At 45.1% G+C, this 15357-nt stretch overlaps 1 long non-coding RNA gene across 1 annotated transcript in view; it reads left to right on the top strand.

Annotated features, from left to right (window-relative positions):
• LOC141984490 (uncharacterized) overlaps positions 1-8990 on the top strand; it is a 32788-nt gene extending 23798 nt beyond the window's left edge. The window contains exon 3 of the long non-coding RNA XR_012638746.1: positions 8593-8990. This is a non-coding gene — a long non-coding RNA (uncharacterized LOC141984490). The remainder of the gene's footprint in view (positions 1-8592) is intronic.
• Positions 8991-15357: the final 6367 nt, after the last annotated feature.

Here is a 15357-nt window from a genome sequence, read left to right as displayed (position 1 = left end):
ATCAGAGAAGATATGACTGACCGGCAAGGAAGCCAATTGTAACAGCTTGTCTGTTCTACTCGTTGCAGCTGACTGATGCTTAATGCGCTGCCCAAATTTTGTTTTGTTTTGCTTGCCTGTTGAGGTTTTTTTCTAGCTTGTCTTTAATAGTGTACACCTTTTGAGTGCATGCCTTAAGAAATATCTTGATACCGTTCCTCCGAAAGTGTCCTTCTATACGTGTTTTTTTTTGCTAAAGTTAAATATAAGATGTTTAGATGTGTAAAATAAGGTTTCCTCCTCTTTTCAATGTCATTGATTATAAGAAGATGGCTTTTGGTTCTTAAACTTACAGCTTTCACTGAATCATATCACTCCTCATTCAGTAACCAGTTATAAACTAAATCAGAGAAACCCATTTTTCCTACCAGCAAATGACTTAAACCCCAATCCTTCAACTACATCCACACAGATGGACCCTTGCATCTGTATGGAATTGAAGTGAATGTGGTTCAGTGCTGGGCTCTCTGCCCAGGCCAATGCAGTAGCAGGATTGAGGCCTTATTTAACTGCCCTGTCATCATCATCATTTACTATTTGCCAGTGTGTGTGCCATCTGCAGGTTTTATCAGCAATGATTTTATGTTTACTTCCAGATCATTGATGAAAATGTTTAAATAATGTCAGGCCTAGTACCAATCCCTTCAAAGCTCCACTAGAAATATCTGCACTGGGTAGTGATTCCCCAATTTCATTTACAGTTTCAGATATGGCAGTTAGCCAGTTCTTAATCCATTTTAATGTATGCTTTACTGAGGTTGTATAGTGCTGATATTTTATTCAGAATGTCATGTGGTACTAAGTCAAATGCCTTCAAAAAGCCTAAGTACATTAGATCGATGCTATTGCCTGCATCCTCCAAACTTGTAATCTTATCAAATATTGAAATCAGGTTTGACGAGACACATTTTCTGTAAAACCATGTTAATTGGCATTAATTGTATTCTCATCCTTTAGTTTATCAATTGAATCCTGAAACAACTTTTCAGGTTTTTTGCCTGGGATGTCAGGCTAATCGGTTTATAGTTATTCAGGTCATCCTACTTCCCCTTTTTGAAGACAGGCACATTAGCACTCTTCCAGTCTTCTGGAATTTCCCCATTGTTCCAAGACCTATTTTAACATCAGTGGGCCAGAGATCTCCTCAGCCAATTGTTTCGGGACTCTCAGGTGTAAAGCTGTCGAGGCCTGCCAATTTAAAAATGTTTATCCCTACAAGATTTTTTTAATATCCTCCTTATTCACTAATTAATTTAACTGGAAAATATGTCATCATCCTTATGTAATACAAGTACATCACCCTGCTTCTTTTCAAATGAAAAATAGAAGTATTTATTGTAAAAGCATGGCCCTCTACCACTTGAGCTAAAGGACCAGCTCTGTTAGCAAGGAAACTGAGTGGGAAATGTTTGTATTGACTGTGCACTCCATTTTGTATTGTGTGCTGAACATGGGTCTAAACTTGCCTAAGGGTGACCTATTGCAATGTATTTCTGGTAGCTGCCCAGCTCAGGAAACAGGCTTGACACTTGTTGAATGACTATTCTAGAGAAACCATCATGACTAGAGCCAGGCAAATAATGGATTTTTCCGTTCACTGGTAATTCCAAAAAAAGTTTCGTTTTGGGTCAAACTGAAAACAACATTTTTCAGAATTCCACTGAACTGAAAAGCTGAAAAAAATTCAGTTCAAACTAAATCCAACATATTTCAGTAATGCCCACGTCCTCCTTCAGCCATTTCGTGAATCCTTTCCGTTGCTTTTTGTCAAAATGCCTGAAAATCTGAACAAAATGTTTTGTATCAAAATTAAATGTTTTGTTTCAACATTTTTGATTTAGTTGAAACGGTTTGGCAACCTCAGCACAAATTCATGAATAGTTTCAGCTGACACAATATCACATTTGTTGACAAATTATGCATCCAAAAAATTTTACATGCTCTAATCAAGACAGCAATCTGGGACTATCAGCTTTGAATTACTCTCAACTAATTGCTCCATGAGGGTGAGCCACGGGTTTTCTGCACAGGTTTTGGGATTATCGTGACAGGGGGAGGGGCCTAGACCTTTCTAGCTAAGCACATGCCAAAGGAGGCAAAGATTGTACTTAAGAAAGGTTGCTGCTTTGAGTAGAGGGGGCCAGCTATTACCGCATGTAAGAAGGATTTGACTGAGAGAGATGGCAGGAGGAATTCTGCCTGTCATGAACTCCGACAACTCTCAGACTCTCAGAAGGAGTGAGCTCAGACTAGAGGAAAGTGCATCTCAGGACTTATTAGTTAAATTAGTTTAATTTACCTTTCAGCTTTATGAATCTCTGCTAGAGAAGGTCTCCACTAGGGTTGGGTAACTCATTTTGGACTACTTTCAAACACACTCATTATTGTAGGTTTGAAGCTTCAATATTGAGTTCACATTCCTCTTACAAGAGACTGCAGAAAGAGGAGCATACGGAGGTGGGGAAAAATTCAAATGAAAAAATAAATACAGTTTATATTCATCATAGAGAATCCATTTGTTTCAGCCTACATATTTTTGAGGGGAGGGGTTCTTCAACCCCTAGCACAGACCACAGGCTTCCTTTTAACCAAAAAAAAAAAAAAAAAGTAAAATTCAACAGTCCTTCAAAAGACCCTTCTGTTTAAATTATAGGGTAAAAAGTTCCATGAACTCAAACTAGCTCTGTGAATCCTATGAACCAAAAAATATAGTTTGTGAAGTTCATAGAACTTCAGATCCCACAGCCTTTGTCTTGGTGCAGTTAATACTTTATATGAAATCCATACCGACCAACAGACGCATCAAAAAACAATAGATTCTAAATTTGTACAAGTGTATACAAATTGTTTTGGGTGGCAGGGGATGGGGGGGAAGCAGCAGCAGAAGCATAATTTGTATACATTTGAATAAAGAGCCAGACACAGTTAGAAAGATGGATGGAAGGAAGGAAAGGAGAAGAGAAAGGGGGATGGAATGCAATCTCAGTATTTCAATGCATCCCTCTTTAAGAGCATTTAATTCTCCTGCATCTTTATAAGTCCAGAGGATCTTCAATTACGTTACTATTGACCTATAAATACATTACTGTTGTCTCTTCTGGAACACTAAATGTGCTGTAATAAACAGCTCCATCAGAGAAATCCAGCGGGGGATATGCTAGTTGTATTACAACTTTCAATTTTGCTAGATAACCCTGGGGGAAAAGGTAGCTAACTTCCTATAGTGTTTCCTCCCAACTGTTTCTCCTCACTCTAGGAATTGAATTCTCTTTGGACTATGCTGGTATTTAGGACCAGATCACAGCCATTGCTATGCATCAATCTTGTCACAGAGCAGTAGAAAACCCACTTGATCAGCTATCTAAGGATTACCCCAGTGAGAGGAGATGCTTGGGTGGTAAAAAAACTGCAGTAAGCCACATACACACATTTTACCCCCTGATGTAGGGATATGGGAGGAGAACTGTTCCATTTGAGGGCCCTCAAGAATTTGTACAACGTAAGAGGCACTCTAACTTGTTCCTAAGGACTGGATCCAGCAGACCCAGTGTTTTGTTGGGTTCATAAGAGCCAATCCTTAAGGGTTGGACCTCACCATCTAACCTGTACTTTCTATGCATTATGTACTGCTGTTATTCCTGATGAATATGTAGCTAAGAAACAATTTTTTAAATAAATTACAAAAGGAGAGAAAAGTAATAATGCACACACTCCAAAGTGAAATGGAGCTATCAATGTAGTTTCCACTTTGTCACTAATAAACAAATTCAAAAATAAAACAATGCAAAACTTTAGAGCCTACAAGTCCACTCAGTTGTACTTCAGCCAATCACTCAGACAAACAAGTTTGGTTACAATTTGCAGGAGATAATGCTGCCTGCTTCTTGTTTACAGTGTCACCTGAAAGTGAGAACAGGCATTCGCATGGCACTGTTGTAGCCAGCATCGCAAGGTATTTACATGCCAGATGCACTAAAGATTTATATGTCCCTTCATGCTTCAACTACCATTCCAGAGGACATGCTAGATACAGGGAGGGAACTAGGTGATACTGCAGTGAAATGCTTTCCACTCAGAGTTGCACTGAATACAATATCCCCTCACAGAGCTATTGTGCACTGTTCTGTCTCTGCTGTCATCTTGCAGATGAGATATAAAGCCAAAGTCCTCACTCACCACTTAGAGATATCAAAGATCTCTTGGCAATTTATTGACTACATGTGTTCAGAAAATATTCTGGCCTGACCAGCTTCAAAGTTATGTAATTACATCTTTCCCACCTAAAAATTTTCCTGTAGTTTCAGTTAGATATAGGATTGTTTGGTGCCACCTCCTGTAGATTGCTATGTAGTAGCAGTAGATCACTGTAAAATAGCTGAAACCCCTCAGGGAGCTGTCCGTTAGCGGTGAATGACAGGATTCCTTTGTACACTCTGTAAAGCACCTTTGGATCTTTGGGATGAGAAGGTACTACATAAATTAAGATGTTACTAGTAGCTGAGAGCCCATGATGCAGGCCAAGTAATCCACCATTGATTGTATGGAGACTGTAGAGATGAAGTTGTTGCATGCAAACTAACTGTAGAGTAAGGGTGGTGATTGAATCATAGAATCATAGAATCTCAGGGTTGGAAGGGACCTCAGGAGGTCATCTAGTCCAACCCCCCGCTCAAAGCAGGACCAGTCCCCAATTTTTGCCCCAGATCCCTAAATGGCCCCCTCAAGGATTGAACTCACAACTCTGGGTTTAGCAGGCCAAAGCTCAAACCACTGAGCTATTGGTTGAGTTGCATCTGATATCACAATGGTCTAGGACTCTTCGCATGGGCCTTACACCCATGTTATGTACAGCTACAGTAATTCATAAAGTCAAAATAGCTGAGAACTTAAACATTGGATGGCAACAGACAGAAAAGCCATGTGATGCCTGACCTGTGTGATATTCTAAACAAAAACCCTCAACTTGCAGCTGTTTCCACTGCTTCACATTAACTCAACCACCATTCTGGGCTTCAGAATGACACACAGAGTTACAATCCTGCAATCTTACATAGAGTAGTAAAATGAAATCTATTGCACAGGTGTGGCAGTTGGGACAATTATCTAGATTGTTATTTATAAGTGTTAACATTTCACATTTCATTTCATGACATTTCTTGCCTGCGTGCAGCTCCTATTCTCTATAGATAAACCTCTGCCCCCTACATATTATATTGCTGACTTCAGGAATGCATAATCTGTTTGCATCTATATTTCCTACAGGTACAGTTTCTTGCTTTCATCTTTGCAATTGCATGTATTTGATGATAGTGCAGATTAGAGCCACCCTGGGAAGGAAACACATTTAATGGTTCTGGCAATCAGTCACCTGAAGTGTTTCTTACTCTCTTGTATACAATCCATTCTTTCCTATATGCCACATAAGTAGGGTGACCAGACAGCAAATGTGAAAAATCAGTACGGAGGTGGAGGGTAATAGGATCCTATATAAGAAAAAGACCCAAAAATCAGGACTGTCCCTATCAAATCGGGACATCTGGTCACCCTACACATAAGAGGATACTCAAGGGGTTGACTTATCATACATCTACACTGCAAACTCAAAAACACACAAACCAACATGGCAGTGAGTCTCACAGCTGGGGTCAACTAACTTGGGCTCGTGGGGCTTGCTCTAGCAGACTAAAATTAACAGTGCAGGCATGCCTCCTCAGGCTGAAGCATAGGTGCTGGAACTAGGAGTGCTGGGGGTGTGGCAGCATCCCAGGGCTTGAAGTGGTTTCCATCATATACAGGGTTTACAGTTTGGTTCAATGGCTCTGAGCACCCCCACTACACAGATTGTTCCAGCAACCCTGGGCTGAAGCCCGGGCTCTGAGAAGAAGTGTGTGTGTGGGGGGGGTGTCTCTAAGCCCAGTCTCCAACCCAAGCAGAAATGTCTGCAGTGCTAGTTTTACCCCCAGGGCACTAGGCCTGTGAGCCCAAGTCAGTTGACCCAGGCTCCGTGACTTGCTGCCAAGGGTTTTTTTTTTTTTTTTTTTTCTGTGCGTGGCATAGATATACCATCAAGAATCTGAGCATCATATTTAATCTAGATTCCCTGAAAACAAAATTCTGGCAAGGTCAGCTTGGCTTTTCATGCTTCTGAGGCAGATTAACTTTTACTGGAATTCAGTTTCTGTGTTGGAGTCTTTGGGATTTGATCTTAAAAACTATTAAAAAATTAAGAATTTCTTTCTGCTCTGCAGGTATACTAAAGGTAAAGGCACTTTTATTTATATGAAAAGACTTTGCTCTAATGTCCTAAATTTTCCTCTCTCCTCATTGCTGTGTTGCACAGTTTGGCTGCCACTCTTCACCTCAAAGGTGGCTGCATTTCACTGATAGGTGAAGTGATTCCTCTGTATGTATCATTTGTAAAGGCTGTTTGGGGATGAAAGGCACTCTGTAGTGACACGGTACACTTATAGCATGCCCATGACAGAAACCCATGTGTTGTCCTCTAGTGAGTGAGTGGATAAATGGGTGACTTTCTGATGGAAGTTGAATGAAATGTTCCACAATTTCCTCAGTTAAATTTCTGCATCTGCTTTGTATGATGCAAGTAGGTGTTTCCTCTTCATATACTTCAATATTTCATTCATAAACACATAAGAGCCTGAACACTGGATACATGTTGTTGCATTTGACAGGCTAATTGACCCATTTTTATTAATTGGCTGTGAGTTGTGCATAAAAGATCACCTCTCACATAAGCAGCTTTTAATGAATCCAGACATTAATCTTCCTAAGTAGCTACTCAGTTCTAGCTTCCTCCAAGGCATTAGTTCACACAGCCTCCACTCTAGAGTCATCATCCAGCAACTAAGTCCCCTAAGACCAACTCATTTGCTGAACTGTGGCAGGATCCTACCTCACAAGATAATCCATGAAAAATGGGGATGCCAGTATTTGGCCCAGTTGTTCCTTTACCTCACACAAGACAGCTAAATTAAATTCACCTCAGATTGCCCTTGAAAGATTTTAGGCTCATGGGAACATAAGGTAACAAGAGGCAGTCAGGGCCTTTTAATTCTAACTTTCCATTACTACACTGATACCACCCGTTAATGTAAAACACATTTACAATCCCTTAGTGTTTTGGTGCAGTAAGACCATTTTACTTTTACTAATTTGCATTGACCTCTGTCAACATCCAGCATAAAAATGCAATGCCTGCTCAGTCATAACACTGCATTACATATGGATGCATACACAGAAAACATTAGAGGCAGAATGATCTTGGGGCTATTTCTAGCTCAGACACAGATTTGCTATGTAACCTTTGGTCAGTAGCTTCATCACTTTGGGGTTCAGTTTTCCCCATCTGTATAATGGGGATAGGACCTCTTACTTTACTGGGGAGACATTTTATTCCTTAATGGGCCAAAGTGTGTAGCTCACAATGCGGCCCATTTTTAGGTTCGTGGAGATGCACTGACCAAGAGACACTGTGCCCCCTCCAATTCCATGGAAGGCATGAGGAATGAACACACCCTTTGGATGATGAAGCTTGCTCCACCCTGTTTCTGGCCTACATAGAGAAGCAGGGCCATGACTCTGCCTTCTTCCCTGTCCTCATCACTGTACACCTGTAGAGAATCAAAGAGGGAGTAGTTCCTCTGCTCCTTCAAGTGCAAGGGCTGCTATTGTGCCTAACCCTTGCTAAGAAGGGTAGGCAGGTGGCAGAAAATACACCTAGCTCCCTCCTTCTCAGTAATCTAGGGATCTTAGTGCTTTGAGATCCTCCGAAGGAAGAGGCCACAAAGAATTACTAAAACAGGAACAGCCGTGTTAGTCTGTATTCGCAAATAGAAAAGGAGTACTTGTGGCACCTTAGAGACTAACCAATTTATTTGAGCATAAGCTTTCGTGAGCTACAGCTCACTTCATCGGATGCGGAATCCAATGAAGTGAGCTGTAGCTCACGAAAGCTTATGCTCAAATAAATTGGTTAGCCCTGGTCTACACTAGGACTTTAGGTCGAATTTAGCAGCGTTAAATCAATGTAAACCTGCACCCGTCCACACGATGAAGCCCTTTATTTCGACTTAAAGGGCTCTGAAAATCGATTTCCTTACTGCACCCCTGCCAAGAGGATTAGCGCTTAAATTGGCCTTGCCGGGTCGAATTTGGGGTACTGTGGACACAATTCGACGGTATTGGCCTCCGGGAGCTATCCCAGAGTGCTCCATTGTGACCGCTCTGGACAGCACTCTCAACTCAGATGCACTGGCCAGGTAGACAGGAAAAGAACCACGAACTTTTGAATCTCATTTCCTATTTGGCCAGCGTGGCAAGCTGCAGGTGACCATGCAGAGCTCATCAGCAGAGGTGACCATGCAGAGCTCATCAGCAGAGGTGATCATGATGGAGTCCCAGAATCACAAAAGAGCTCCAGCATGGACTGAACGGGAGGTATGGGATCTGATCGCTGTATGGGGAGAGGAATCCGTGCTATCAGAACTTCGTTCCAGTTTTTGAAATGCCAAAACCTTTGTCAAAATCTCCCAGGGCATGAAGGACAGAGGCCATAACAGGGACCCGAAGCAGTGCCGCGTGAAACTTAAGGAGCTGAGGCAAGCCTACCAGAAAACCAGAGAGGCGAATGGCTGCTCCGGGTCAGAGCCCCAAACTTGCCGCTTCTATGATGAGCTGCATGCCATTTTAGTGGGTTCAGCCACCACTACCCCAGCCGTGTTGTTTGACTCCTTCAATGGAGATGGAGGCAACACGGAAGCAGGTTTTGGGGACGAAGACGATGATGATGAGGAGGAGGTTGTAGATAGCTCACAGCAAGCAAGAGGAGAAACCGGTTTTCCCGACAGCCAGGAACTGTTTCTCACCCTGGACCTGGAGCCAGTAGCCCCCGAACCCACCCAAGGCTGCCTCCTGGACCCGGCAGGTGGAGAAGGGACCTCCGGTGAGTGTACCTTTTAAAATACTATACATGGTTTAAAAGCAAGCAAGTGAAAGGATTAATTTGCCCTGGCATTCGCGGCTCTCCTGGATGTACTCCCAAAGCCTTTGCAAAAGGTTTCTAGGGAGGGCAGCCTTATTGCGTCCTCCATGGTCGGACACTTTACCACTCCAGGCCAGTAACATGTACTCGGGAATCATTGTACAACAAAGCATTGCAGTGTATGTTTGCTGGCGTTCAAACAACATCCATTCTTTATCTCTCTGTGTTATCCTCAGGAGAGTGAGATATCATTCATGGTCACCTGGTTGAAATAGGGTGCTTTTCTTCAGGGGACACTCAGAGGTGCCCGTTCCTGCTGGGCTGTTTGCCTGTGGCTGAACAGAAATGTTCCCCGCTGTTAGCCACGGGGAGGGGGGAGGGTTGAGGGGGTAGCCACGCGGTGGGGGGAGGCAAAATGCGACCTTGTAAAGAAAGCACATGTGCTATATATGTAATATTAACAGCAAGGTTTACCCTGAAAGAGTGTAGCCACTGTTTTATAAAATGTGTCTTTTTAAATACCGCTGTCCCTTTTTTTTTCTCCACCAGCTGCATGTGTTTCAAGGATCACAGGATCTTCTCCTTCCCAGAGGCTAGTGAAGGTTAGAAAGAAAAAAAATGCACTCGTGATGAAATGTTCTCTGAGCTCATGCTGTACTCCCACACTGACAGAGCACAGCCAAATGAGTGGAGGCAAATAATGTCAGAGTGCAGAAAAGCACAGAATGACCGGGAGGAGAAGTGGCGGGCTGAAGAGAGTAAGTGACTGGCTGAAGACAGGGCTGAAGCTCAAATGTGGCGGCAGCATGATGAGAGGAGGCAGGATTCAATGCTGAGGCTGCTGGAGGATCAAACCAGTATGCTCCAGTGTATGGTTGAGCTGCAGCAAAGGCAGCTGGAGTACAGACTGCCACTACAGCCCCTGTGTAACCAACCGCCCTCCTCCCCAAGTTCCATAGCCTCCACACCCAGACACCTAAGAATGCGGTGGGGGGGCCTCCGGCCAACCAGCCACTCCACCACAGAGGATTGCCCAAAAAACAGAAGGCTGGCATTCAATAAATTTTAAAGTTGTAAACTTTTAAAGTGCTGTGTGGCATTTTCCTTCCCTCCTCCACCACCCCTCGTGGGCTACCTTGGTAGTCATCCCCCTATTTGTGTGATGAATGAATAAAGAATGCATGAATGTGAAGCAACAATGACTTTATTGCCTCTGCAAGCGGTGATCGAAGGGAGGAGGGGAGGGTGGTTAGCTTACAGGTAAGTAGAGTGAACCAAGGGGCGGGGGGTTTCATCAAGGAGAAACAAACAGAACTTTCACACCGTAGCCTGGCCAGTCATGAAACTGGTTTTCAAAGCTTCTCTGATCGTACCGCGCCCTCCTGTGCTCTTCTAACCGCCCTGGTATCTGGCTGCACGTAACCAGCAGCCAGGCGATTTGCCTCAACCTCCCACCCCGCCATAAACGTCTCCCCCTTACTCTCACAGATATTGTGGAGCGCACAGCAAGCAGTAATAACAGTGGGAATATTGGTTTCACTGAGGTCTAAGCGAGTCAGTAAACTGCGCCAGCGCGCCTTTAAACGTCCAAATGCACATTCTACCTCCATTCTGCACTTGCTCAGCCTGTAGTTGAACAGCTCCTGACTACTGTCCAGGCTGCCTGTGTACGGCTTCATGAGCCATGGCATTAAGGGGTAGGCTGGGTCCCCAAGGATAACTATAGGCATTTCAACATCCCCAACGGTTATTTTCTGGTCTGGGAATAAAGTCCCTTCCTGCAGCTTTTGAAACAGACCAGAGTTCCTGAAGATGCCAGCGTCATGTACCTTTCCCAGTCATCCCACGTTGATGTTGGTGAAACGTCCCTTGTGATCCACCAGAGCTTGCAGCACTATTGAAAAGTACCCCTTGCGGTTTATGTACTCGCCGGCTTGGTGCTCCGGTGCCAAGATAGGGATATGGGTTCCATCTATGGCCCCACCACAGGTAGGAAATCCCATTGCAGCAAAGCCATCCACTATGACCTGCACATTTCCCAGGGTCACTATCCTTGATATCAGCAGATCTTTGATTGCGTGGGCTACTTGCATCACAGCAGCCCCCACAGTAGATTTGCCCACTCCAAATTGATTCCCAACTGACCGGTAGCTGACTGGCGTTGCAAGCTTCCACAGGGCTATTGCCACTCACTTCTCAACTGTGAGGGCTGCTCTCATCTTGGTATTCATGCGCTTCAGGGCAGGGGAAAGCAAGTCACAAAGTTCCATGAAAGTGCCCTTACACTTGCGAAAGTTTCGCAGCCACTGGGAATCGTCCCAGACCTGCAACACTATGCGGTCCCACCAGTCTGTGCTTGTTTCCCGAGCCCAGAATCGGCGTTCCACAGCATGAACCTGCCCCATTAGCACCATGATGCATGCATTGGCAGGGCCCATGCTTTCAGAGAAATCTGTGTCCATGTCCTGATCACTCACGTGACCGTGCTGACGTCGCCTCCTCGCCCGATATCGCTCTGCCAGGTTCTGGTGCTGCATATACTGCTAGATAATGCGTGTGGTGTTTAATGTGCTCCTAATTGCCAAAGTAAGCTGAGCGGCCTCCATGCTTGCCTTGGTATGGCATCCGCACAGAAAAAAGGTGCGGAACGATTGTGTGCTGTTGCTCTGACGGAGGGAGGGGCGACTGACGACATGGCTTACAGGATTGGCTTACAGGGAATTAAAATCAACAAAGGGGGTGGCTTTACATCAATGAGTATTTCAGGCAGGACTTCACGGAGGGTTCCAATAAGAAATGGTGCACCTAAGTAATTGTTCTTATTGGAACAAGCAGGTTGGTCTGGCCTCTGATTGATACATGGCTAGATTTACCTCACTGCACCTTCTCTGTGAGTGACTGCAGTGTGACCTAGAGGAATGAGTACCCTAGACGGGTGGGGGGGGGAAGCAAATGAGTACAAAACAAATCTGGTCTATTTCTTGTTTTGATCCACTCCATCTATCTTTTACATCTTTGGCTGGCAGCAGACGGTGCAGAAGGACTGCAAGCCATCCACATCTCATGGCTGCTCGGCAGAAGACGGTGCAGTAGGACTGCTAGCCATCCTCATCTCTTGCCTGCCTGGTAGAAGATGGTACAGTAGGACTGCTAGCAATCCGTATCGCCTGCCTGCTCACCATAAGATGGTTCAATAGGACTGACTGCAGGACTAAAGAGAATGACCTGGTCAACTCACTCCAAATTTAGTCTCTGCGCCCATGTCTGCCCAGGCGCTCCTGGCCGACGTGGCCAGGAGCACCTCGGGCATGACGATGACGGCTACCAGTCGTACTGTACCGTCTGCTGCCACAAGGCAATGGGTTGATTCTGCTGTGTAGCAATGCAGTACCACGTCTGCCAGCATCCAGGAGACATACGGTGACGGTTACCTGAGTGGGCTCCATGCTTGCCGTGGTAAGGCGTCTGCACAGATAACTCAGGAAAAAAGGCGCGAAACAATTGTCTGCCCTTGCTTTCACGGAGGGAGGGAGGGAACGGGGGCTAGACGATATGTACCCAGAACCACTCGCGACAATGTTTTAGCCCCATCAGGCATTGGGATCTCAACCCAGAATTCCAATGGGCAGCGGAGACTGTGGGAACTGTGGGATAGCTACCCACAGTGCAACACTCCGGAAGTCAACTCTAGCCTCAGTACTGTGGAAGCACTCCGCCAAGTTAATGCACTTAGAGCATTTTCTGTGGGGACACACACAATCGACTATATAAAACCGATTTCTAAAAAACCGACTTCTATAAATTAGACCTAATTTCGTAGTGTAGACATACCCTTAGTCTCTAAGGTGCCACAAGTCCTCCTTTTCTTTTCATCAAAACGTAAAGAAATCCATAATGCTGAAGAACAGTACCTTAGAAATGGAATTTCTTTATTCTTATCCTTTGAATGGGCATAGCGTAGGCTGTAAAAGTGCAAACTTCCCACATACAGACCTCTACCAGCCTGGGTCTTTCTTCCGAGATTACAAAAATAATTATGTAAGTTATAAAAGTAATTTTTGTCATTTGTGTTTTTCATGACTAGGAATTAGACCAAAACCACTAATTCATTTAATATAGGTAGGTCACCTACAACCTTCAGTGTCTGTTGATCTGAGCTCTTGTGTATCCAGTATAAATAGTGAAATCAAGCAGCCATAACCCTTTCAAAATGAATACTTTTCTATATAGATACACACTCACACCCTTAAAATAGTTTGTATTGCAGGACTCCTGTGTGACATTCCAGAGTACAATCCAGACAAATGAGTAGCTGTGTCGCCCCTGCCCTGTAACAACGCCTTGCTGCTGTAGCCTCTAACCTGGACTGCTCACAAACACTCTCCAGCATGTACTTCACTCCCAACTATGTCTGCAACCTTGGCTCCCACTAGTCTTAAAGATTATGACAGGGAGACCCCAACACACTCCTAATCCCAGATTTCCCCCCAGAAATGTATGTCCTGTACTGCCCAGCAGAGATAGACTGAGTCCATTATTCTTTTAATGGAATAATCTTACTCCTGAGGGCATTCTGCACCAAAAAAAAAAAATTCTGTGCATAATATTTTAAAACTCTTCAAAATTCTGCACATTTTATTTGTCAATGTGGAGACTCCAGCATGGCAGTGGGAAGCACAGGCCACTGGCTGCACAGAGGTGGAAGATCACTGTGCAGCTCCCACCCAAGACATGGACTTAGCGGTGAAGCTGCACCCAACCCTGACACAGCGCAAGGATTGGACCTGCCCCAGAAACACCCCAGGGCCCTGCCCCTCCATGCCAGGTGCACCAGGCATGGGCAGGCAGGCTCAACCAGATAGGATCCAAGTATGGAGGGGCTTAGTTGGGGGGGGGGAATCCAGGTGTGGGGTGAGAGGGTTCTGTGTGGGGCAATCTGGATATGGGCGGATGAGTGAGGGATCCGGATGTGGGGGGGATCTGGATGCACAGGGACTTGTGGGGTTCTGGGTGCAACGGTAATGGGACTCTGCAGGGGGGTCCAGGTGAAGGTAGTTGGGGAGGGGGGGTGGGGTTACAGTTGGGGGGGTCTGGGTGCAGGGTATTCAGTGTGGGGGTCTAGATGCTGGAGGAGAGAGGCTCAGGGGGGTGGGGATTCAGGTGTGGTTGGCTGTTGATTGGTAGGGTGGGGATCCGAGTGCGGGTGACTCATCAGGGTAGTGCAGGTGCAGTGGGAGTGGTGCTCGTTGTGGGGGATTTTGGGTGCGGGAGGGGGGTGAAACTCAATGGAAGAGTCTGGTTATGAGGGCATCTAGATGCATGGGGGTTGGGCAGATGGGGGAGCAGCTCCCTGTACAGTGATCCCTTCCTCTGCAGCTGAGGAGTGATGGGTGCAGGAAGCATGGTGGGGGAGGGGGAGTTTGCAGAGCTTCCTAGAGCTGATGGAGAAATCTGGGGGTGAGTCTGACATGGCCCTGGATGCCATGCAGGGGAAGGTAGAGGTCAGGTGAGACTAACAGCTGAGCCTGCTGCAGGGTAGGAGGCACCAGCTGGGTCTTCCCCAGTCCCACCCCATGCCCCACAGTGATTTACCTCTCTGCTAGCTGACCTGGGCACCCAAAACATACTTCTGGGGAGGGTCGCATAATCATGCTTGTGGCTTTCTTTTTGTTTCCCTGTCAGAAAGTCATTTTTCTGCAGGGAAGTAAATAAATCTGCAGGGGACATAAATCCTGCACGTGTGCAGTGGTGCAAAATTCCCCCAGGAGTAATAATATGCATACAGCTTGTTACCCCAAATAGAATTACCCAGGCACTTCAGCTTGAACACAGTTGATTAGATAAAACAAGTTTATTAACTGTAAAGAGAGAGATTTTAAGTGAGAACGAGTAATGAAGCATGAGAATCAGAAATAGTTACAAGAAAAATAAAGATAAAATGCGTACTGGTGTGTGGTAGGGCCTGCTCTGTCTTGCCTGTGCTCAAGTCCACAAACAGCTCAGAGACCTTTTTGCTGGTAAAACACTCCATGCAGTTTATTGACCACAGTGGTTTCCACCACCCTATTTGCTATATAGACTCACACCTAGACTCCTAGGGAGCTCCCAGCTCCTGAGGCAAGCAGAGAAGAGCAATCTCCCAGGTCCTTCCTGTGCCTTTTGTATCGTCTGCCTACTGGCCTAATTAGCCTCTTAGTTCTTCTCAGCCCACCAGGTAGGCACAGCTCTTCTTAATGAGGTCTGCTCTGGAGTAATGAATTAGAACAGCAGTGACCAGAGTGCTGGCTTAGCAACTTAACAACTGTAATTTAACAAAC

The sequence above is a fragment of the Natator depressus genome, chromosome 1 (genome assembly GCF_965152275.1).
Source record: "Natator depressus isolate rNatDep1 chromosome 1, rNatDep2.hap1, whole genome shotgun sequence".
NCBI lineage: Eukaryota > Metazoa > Chordata > Testudines > Cheloniidae > Natator > Natator depressus.
Note: the sequence above shows the minus strand (reverse complement) of the source record. Positions and strands in the feature narration are given on the sequence as shown.